Source organism: Myotis brandtii, unplaced genomic scaffold (assembly GCF_000412655.1).
Source record: "Myotis brandtii unplaced genomic scaffold, ASM41265v1 scaffold738, whole genome shotgun sequence".
NCBI classification, from domain to species: domain Eukaryota; kingdom Metazoa; phylum Chordata; class Mammalia; order Chiroptera; family Vespertilionidae; genus Myotis; species Myotis brandtii.
The window spans coordinates 184,722-194,125 of NW_005370932.1; positions in this window are offsets into that span (position 1 = coordinate 184,722).

A 9,404-nucleotide genomic window follows, 5' to 3' on the forward strand; every position below is an offset into this window, starting at 1 on the left:
TAAAAATATTTGCTGGTAACCATATTTGTATAGTTTGGAAGCCAATGTATGCACATACCACTCCTTTTACTAATTATAATGCTTTCCATACTTTTGTAAAACTCCTAGGTCTAATAGTCAACAGTTCTGTGGCCAGTGCAACCCCCTCTCTCCCCAAGGGGTTTCCTGAAGAAGTACAGTTATCTTCCTTGATACCTCCTCTCATGGAGCGGTTGGCACTGATGTGGAATTTCATAGGCCTTCTTCACTTGGGTCATCTTTACTTGGGCTTTTTTTTTTTGCTTAGTCTCTCTCCCCTTGGGTTAAGAAGAATTCATAGTAATGCAAAACATTTTTAAAGAGTATCTTAACACGTTAAGCGCCATGTCAGTCACCGGTGACTGACACTATACTTTCCGTCCAGACCAGTCAGTCACTGGTGCCGCCAGCATATCGGTGAAATCGGATATCGTGGGCTAAACGGAAAGGAAGACAAAACAGGCTTGGCGCTTAATGTGTTAAGGCATTCTATTACCAGAAACACAATGTGTTAATAACAAATAATTCTAAATAGTCAATTTAGAGATCTATGAATAGAGATGTAGGGAATGCTTAACACTGGGTAAGTGAGCACCATGCTTTTTCCAGTATTGAATTTATTGGGTTTCCTTTTAAAATGGGCTTGAAAGCTTTGTGTTTTTGAAATGTTTTATAGTTGTGCTTTGATAGAACCAAAGTCGTTTGGTGAAAGAACAGTGAACTTTTAAAATTGAATTTTTAAATTGAGTTGTGATTCATTGGATAGTAGGTTCTGTTTTAATGGGGAAATAAAGTAATCTGTGACAGAAAATACTTGATCTTTCTCAAAATGTATGAATAGGAAAAAGCAAAAGGGTTTCTAATCCCAATATACATTTTTTACCTAGCAATACTGCACTAAACAGTTCAGGTTTTAAATTTTGTATAAGAATAGTTAATATTCAAAGAGAGAATATACTATGTTCTAAAAGTTTTTAAATTTTCAGAAAATACAAATTGACAAGTGTTAACCATTCAAAATATGGAATTTTCAGTATTTTATTGGCCAAGTGATAATTATGAGAATTGGGGCAATAGACGATTATTGTTTTGAAGGCAAAACGTCTAAAATCTTTGGTAGGTTTTGAATGAAAAATCTTCTGTATTTTAGCACATCTTTATAACCCCAGCTCATGTTTGCAAACTGCCTTTGCAGTGTGCAGTATATGCTGTTAGTCTTAGTGAAACAAATGAAGTTTACCTTTTTCAATTTTATGGAATAATCAAACACTCCATCAAAGGATATCATAACTTCCAGGGAATTTTAGATTTAGCAAAGTAGAACACAAGATGAAGAATGAGATAGATGGGGATTGTTAATTTTGGTGTAGGAGGGAAAAGAGAAAAGGTCCTGAAGTTGCTTTTAAAAAATAAAGTTCATCCCTGGCCCATGTTGCTCAGTGGTTGGAATGTCGGCCTGAGCATGAAAGGGTCTGGGGTTCGATTCCTGTCAAAGGCGTGTATCTGGGTTGCAGGTTCAATCCCTGGCCCCCATTGGATCACATAAGGAAGGCAACCTGTCTCTCTCACACTGATGTTTATGTTTCTCTTTCTCTCTCTCTTTCTCCCTCTTTCTCTCTCTACCTCCCTCCCCTTTCTTCTCTTTGACTCTAAAAATCAATGGAAAAAATATCCTAAGGTAAGAATTAACAACAACAACAAAGAGGTCATTATAACACAGGTCAATTTCACTGTGTTTGCAAATAGATGTTGTAAATTAGGAGGACATCCAAAGGGCAAAACAATAAAAGCAAAAGGAAACTTAAGAAAAGCTGCCTTAATACTATAAATACAAGAAAAAGTCTCATTTGAGATGGACTACTATGGGGTCTGGAATGCATTTCTTAACATTCCTCTCCTTGACTTTGTCTCTTAAAATCTTTATAATGACTTGAAAACTGTGATCATAATCAAAGAAAAAGTACTTGGATAAAATGACTTTTAGAAGTGTCACATCTGTGATGATTCTAGTATAAATTATAAAATAAAGCTAAAACTTTATATTCATCTATTAGTTTTAGAAAAAGCATGTTCTTATATTAGGCAAAACATGTAAATGAAAATACATCTACATGTATTACAATTTCAAATGTCATTATTTTTATTTAGTTTTAACTAAGCAAGATTTTAAATGACCTTCAAATTAAATAAAACTGTACTACAGAAAGCAAAATTTCATCATAGACCGGAAAGACACAGAGAAGTCGACACTTATAAAACTCTTCCAGTTCCCCAAAGTAGGTTTATACCTTGACTCTGAGGCAAGAAATATAACAGTCTCCTGCTTGCTAAAAATTGATTGAAGTGTCAAAACAGCTGTAGTGGTACTGAATTTAAGAAGTAGGCTGCTTTATGAGTTTTATGCTACATCGTCATATTGCCCCTTCATTGAATTCAATATTAATCATAGAATTGGAATATGGCTAAGAAAAAAAATTAACATTGAAGTTTAACATACTTTAGTTTTAGAAAATTACTTACAGCTCCTTTAGAAATGTTACTTCGGACTAGATGACAAGGTGCTATTAGTTTTTCAGTAAATTAGGTGCTCTGCCTTTAAATTTGGCCCAGAAAAATATTTGTAGCTGTAGTTTCACTTCAGCTGCTGAAAGGAAATAAAATATTTTGACTGTAGTTTGAGAAATTTGACAACCTCATATTAAATTCAAGAGTTATTCTGTATTTAATGCATGTCACTTTACTTCTGCATTGCAAAATATATTACTAACCATGATGTTTGACATTTGTTCATGCACTTCATTTTTCATGTGAGCATCACAAAATGATTTCGATCTGTGTCTAAATAGATGAGATTTTCTATTAAGTCAGCTCTGCAGTTCAATCATTTAATTGCCCTCTGTGTGCTTTGCACATTCCTTGGTGCAGTGAGAAGGTGTTGAATAAAGTGGAAGATCGGGGTAGCTGGTGCTGTAATGAACCTTACATTGTAGCTGAATTTGATCAAGTTTTAAGGAAATTTACAAAGTTTCTCATTAATATGTTGGAGTATTGAATCATAGGTGCCTGCAAAATTGAATGATCAGTGTGAGCTACAGTTGTAATTCTAACTTCAGCAAAGGCTTATTTAAATTTGATTGATGTTATCAATTTAAAAAATGATTTTGCATTGGATATTTTCCCCAATATAATAATCCATGAACTCTACATTTATAGTTCTAATTGTATTTTTTTTGTTATTTTTGTACCTACTTTCTCCTCCACTAGATTATAAACTTAAGAGGGCAGAAATCTTTTGTTTTTCTTTGTATGTGTTACAGAACCCAGAAATAAAATAACATGTAGCTATACAATTGATTTTATACCATATACCTAAAATTACATATTCCTGATTCTTCCTTTGTAATGTCTGATCTGTAATTTATTGTCATGGTAACAGTTAAACTAGAAACAAAAGTAGCGTAGGATTTTAAAAATTCTTTACTTCATTCAAGTACATAATCTAGATAAAAGTAGTTCTACACACACATGACTTTAGACACTCTTGCTTGAAAACCATTACATGCTAATTACTTTTTTAGATTTTAAAAAATGATTATAATTGCTATTAGCAAACATGTATTGAGCACCTACTATGTAAGGCGTGTATGTTTTCTTTTCTCAATTATTTAGATTCAGAGCAAACTTGTTATAGTGTACCTGGTTATCTTGAACATTCTAACTTTTTGGTTACTCTTGATATCATAAAAGCATACTTGATTTAACCAAGTCTGAAGTTACCCATTTTCTCTGCCCTTCTTTTGTGTAATATGAAACACTTTGGAACACTTTCTATATGCTTTTCCATCTCAAATGTTATTGTGCTCAGTATTTTAGTTGTATATATTTTATGCCTTCTTAGTTGTTACCCTTCTCCTTGAACAGCCATGCTTATGGTTTTAAAATATACTTGCATGTTTACTCACATGCTCAGATCTTTCTTGTGCCTCATTTTCTCCTTTTTGATTGTTTCTTCTCAGAATACCACTTTTAGTAGTTCTTCTAGTGAGGGTATGTTAGTACTAAATACTTTCTTTTTGTCTGGAAATGTTTCACTTAAATGTTAGTTTTCCTTGGGTATGATAGTTATCTTTGTTAATCTGAGGATATTTTCTGACTGTCTTCTAGCTTATACTATTTCTGGTGTTAGTCTGTCCTTCTTCTGTAGTACTTTGCCTTTTCATTCTTTCTTTTTTTAAAAAATATGTTTTTATTAATTTTTAGACAGAGAAGAAGGGAGAAAGAGAGATAGGAATATCAATGAGAGAAACATCATCCATCGGCTGCCTCCTGCACACCCCCTACTGGGGATTGAGACCGAAACCCAGGCATGTGCCCTGACCTCCTGGTTCATGGGTTGATGCTCAACCACTGAACCACACCAGCCAGGCCTCCTTACCTTTTCTTTCTATTTTCTGTTTGGGTTCACTGATTAGAATGCATACATCTGTCTCTATGCGGTCTCCACTTTTGGTCCCCAGTATCAGGGTTCTCTCCAGCGAGTCTGCTGTATTCAGGAAGTTTTTCTGTATTTTAGTTGTAATTCCAGTTTGGTCTGGGAGCATGTCTGTGCAGCATCCACTTACTCTACTGCCATTTTTAATCCGGTTTATCTGGAAATTTCTACATCGATTTATCAAATTGTGAATTATACCTTAGACATTAACATTTTTTCCAATTCCTGGAACTCATACCTGGTTACAATAGGGAATACTCTTTTACATCCCCCCCCCCCCCCCCCCCCCCACACAACAACCCAAAACCATGCCTCACTTTAGTCTCTTACACTGTTCTGTTTACCTCAGTGAAGAGGATTTTTGAGCTTTACTTTTTATACACTGAGTGGCCAGATTATTATGACCACCTGACATTTGTAGGCACCTGCTGAAGTTGCTAGAGGGCCAGATCATTATAAACGTCTGAAATAGCACAACATAACCTAAGTATCGTTGCTGATCAAGTTCATCCTATCATGTTGATGGCATATCCCAATGGAGATGGCTTCTTCCAACAAGACAGTGCGCCATGCCACGGTGCTCGTATTGTGCAGGAGTGGTTTGAAGAACATGAGGGAGACTTTAGCTTGCTTAGGTGGCCCCCACAATCACCAGATCTCAATCCAATTGAGCATTTGTGGGATGAAGTAAAAAGAGTCATCGGGCAGCTGGTTCCACAACCATCAAATCTCACAGAACTGGACAGTGCTATTCATCAGGCATGGTGTCAGATTCCTCGCATCACCTTTCAACATCTCGTGGAGTCAATGCCAAGAAGAATCGCCGCAGTATTGAAGGCAAAAGGTGGCCCAACGAAGTACTGATGGGGTGGTCATAATAATCTGGCCGGTCATAATAATCTGGCCACTCAGTGTAGTTTGTATTACAGAAAAATATAGGCACGTGAAATCTGCTGTTTCATACTATTCCTGGTATGTTTTGAGGAAGACTTTGGACATGTGATTCTTCTCCAGTGAAAGTCACACACTACTCACTGTGGAGAGATTACAGCCTCCTCTGATCAGTATCTTACTTGCTAGAGCCAGAAAACAGGTCAGCTGTTGGGGGCTGGCAGCTGTTGACCCTTGGTAATTTGTTATAACTTCTTTTTTTCTAAATTTCATTTATTTTAAGAGAGACAGAGAAAAACAACAACATGGACTTGTTGTTCCACTTATGCATTCATTAGTTGCTTCTTATATGTGCCCTGTCTGGAAGTTGAACCCAAAACCTTGGCATATTAGAATGGTGCTCTAACCTATTGAGCTACCTGGCTGGGGCAATTTGTTGTAACTTTTTATGTCTACTTTTATTGAAAGAGCTCAATACCAGTAACTTTTTGAGTGACAGAATGAAGAAATGTTTTTTCCCCCCTTTTTATTGAATTTATTGGGATGACATCCTATATAATAAAGCAGTAATATGCAAATTGACCGTCACTCCAACACAAAAGTTGGCCACCCCCATGTGGACACAACATGGCCTGCAGGGGAGGGTAGTTGTAGGCGACCAGACCAGCAAGGGAGGGCAGTTGGGGGCAACCAGGCCTGCAGGGGAGGACAGTTGGGCATGACCAGGCTGGCAGGGGAGAGCAGTTGTGGGGGACCAGACCTGCAGGGGAGTGTTTTTATTTTGTGTGTTAACTTATTTTGTTCTTTAGATTTCACATATGAGTGAAATCATATGGCTACTTGTCTTTCTCTGACTGGCTTATTTCACTTAGCATAATGCTATCCAGGTCCATCCATGCTGTTGCAAAGGGTAAGATTTCCTTCTTTTTTATGGCTGCATAGTATTTCATTGTGTAATTATATCACAGCTTTTTTTATCCACTAATCTGCTAATGCACACTTGGACTGCTTCTAAATCTTTGCAATTGTATATTATGCTGCAGTGAACACAGGGATGCAGAGTTAGTGTTTTGGGTTTCTTTGGATATATTCCCAGAAGTGGAATTGCTGGGTCATAAGGCAGTTCTATTTTTAATTTTTTTGAGGTAACTCTGTGCTGCTTTCCCCAGTGGCTGCACCAATCTGCATTCCCTCCAACAGTACATGAAGTTCCCTTTTCGCCACATCCTCGCCAACACTTGTTTTGATTTACTGATGATAGCAGTTCTGACTTGTGTGAGGTGATATCTCATTGTTCTTTTAATTTGCATTTTTCTGATGATTAATGATGTTGAGCATCTTTCCATGTGTCTATTGGCCATCTGTATGTGCTCTTTGGAGAAGTATCAAGGTCCTTTGCCCATTTTTAAATTGGATTTTTTTTTGGGGGGGGAGGGTGTTAAGTTTTGTAAGTTCTTCATAAGTTTTGGATATTAATTAATCCCTTATCAGATGTATTATTGGTGAATATGTTCTCCCATTTAGTGGATTGTCTTTTGTTTATGGCTTTCTTTGCTGTGCAAAGGTTTTTAGTTTGATGTGGTCTCATTTGTTTATTTTTTCCTTTTGTTTTCTTTGCCCTAGGACCGTGGTTGACAAACTGCGGCTCGCGATCCACATGCGGCTCTTTGGCCCCTTGAGTGTGGCTCTTCCACAAAAATACCACGTGCAGGCGTGCACATACAGTGCGATTGAAACTTCGTGGCCCATGTGCAGAAGTCGGTATTTTGTGGAAGAGCCACACTCAAGGGGCCAAAGAGCCGCATGTGGATCGCGAGCCGCAGTTTGTCCCTTGCCTGGAGAGCTATATCAGAAAAAATATTGCTGCATGAAATGTCCAAGATTTTACTGCCTATGTTTTCTTCTAGGATTTTTATGGTTTCAAGTCTAACATTTAAGTCTTTAATTCATTTTGAGTTTATTCTTGTGTATGGTGTAAGAAGGTGGTCTAGTTTCATTTGTTTTATACCTCTCTGTCCAATTTTCCCAACACCATTTATTTAATAGACCATTTTTACCCCATTGTATGTTCTTGTCTCCTTACAAATATTAATTGACTGTAAAGGTATGGGTTTATTTCTGGGCCCTATATTCTGTTCAGTTGATCTCTATGTTTGTTTCTATGCCAGTACCATGCTGTTTTGATTATTATTGCCTTGTAGTATAACTTGTTACAGGTAGTGTGATTCCTCCACTTTGTTGTTCTTTCTCAAATTGCTATGGCTATTTGGGGTCTTTTGTGGTTCCATTAAAATTTTTAGAATATTTGTTCTAGGTCTGTGAAATATGCCATTCATATCTTGCTATAAATTGCATTGACTTTGTAAATTGCTTTGAATAATATGGAAATTTTAATGATGTTAATTCTTCCTACCCATGAACAAGGTATATGCTTCCACTTATTTGTGTCTTCTTCAGTTTCTTTCTTCATTGTCTTATAATTTTCTGAAAACAGGTCTTTTAAATCCTTGGTTAAATTTATTCCTAGGTATTTTATTTTTTGATGTAATTGTAAATGGGATTGTTTTCTTAGTTTCCCTTTTTGGTAGTTCCTTATTGGAATATACAAATGCCATCAATTTCTCAGTATTTACTTTATGTTCTGCTACTTTACTGAATTCACTTATTCTAGTAGTTTTTTTGGTGGAATCTTTAGGGTTCTCTGTATTTAGTATCATGTCATCTGCAAATAGTGCCAGTTTTACTTCTTTCTTTTCCTTTTGAATGTCTTTAATTTCTTCTTCTTGTTTGATTGCTGTGACTAGACCTTCCATATACTATGTTGGATAAGAGTGGTGGAAAGTGGACATCCCTGTCTTCTTCCTGATCTTATGGGAAACAGTTGGAAGTTTTTGTTTATTGAGTATGATGTTGGCTGTGAGTTTATCATATATAACCTTTATTATGTGGGTTTACCATATATAACCTCTATACCCACTTTGTTAAGAGTTTTTATTGTAAATGGTTGCTGGATTTTATCGAGTGCTTTTTCTGTAGCTATTGATATGATGATGTGGTTTTTATCCTTCATTTTGTTTACGTGATGTATCACATTTATTGATTTGTGAATATTGTACTAACTTTGCACACCTGGAATAAATCACACTTGATCTTGGTGTATGATCTTTTTAATGTATTGCTAGATTCGGTTTGCTAATATTTTGTTGAGGATTTTAGCATCTGTGTTCATCAGGGATATTGGCCTGTAATTTTCTTTCTTTGTAGTGTCTTTGATTTTGGAATTAGGAGAATGCTGGCCTCTTGAGATTTGGGGGGTAGTTTGAGAAGGATAGGTGTTAGCTCTTTGAATGTTTGGTAAAATTCACCTGTAAAGCCATCAGGTCCAAGACTTTGTTGGGAGTTATTTGATTACTGCTTCAATTTCACTATGTGTAACCTGTTTATTCAGATTCTCTGATTCCTCTTCATTCAGTTTGTGAGATTGTATATTTCTAGAAATTTGTCCATTTTGTCCAGATTGTCCAATATGTTGGCATATAGTTGTTTGTAATATTTTCTTATAATTCTTTGTGTTCTTTTTTTTAATTTTTAAAATTGATTTTTATAGAAAGAGGAAGGAAGAGGGAGAGAGAGAGAAACATTAATGTGAGAGTGAAACATAGATCTGCTGCCTCCTGCACGCCCCTCCCTCCCTGGGGATCGAGCCCACAACCCTGGTGTATACCCTGGCCAGGAATTGAACCAGCACCCTTTCAGTGCACGAGATGACACCCAGCAATTGAGCCACACCCACCAGCTAGTTCTTTGTATTCTTTGGTGTCAGTTGTTATTTCTCCTCTTTCATTTCTGATTTTATTTATTTGGGTGCTCTCTCTCTCTCTCTCTCTCTCTCTTTTTTTTTTTTTGAGTTTGGTTAAAGGTTTGTCAATCTGTTTTATTTTTTTCTAAGAACCAGCTCTTGGTTTCATTGATCTTTTGTAATTTTTTTTTAAGGAAATATTTT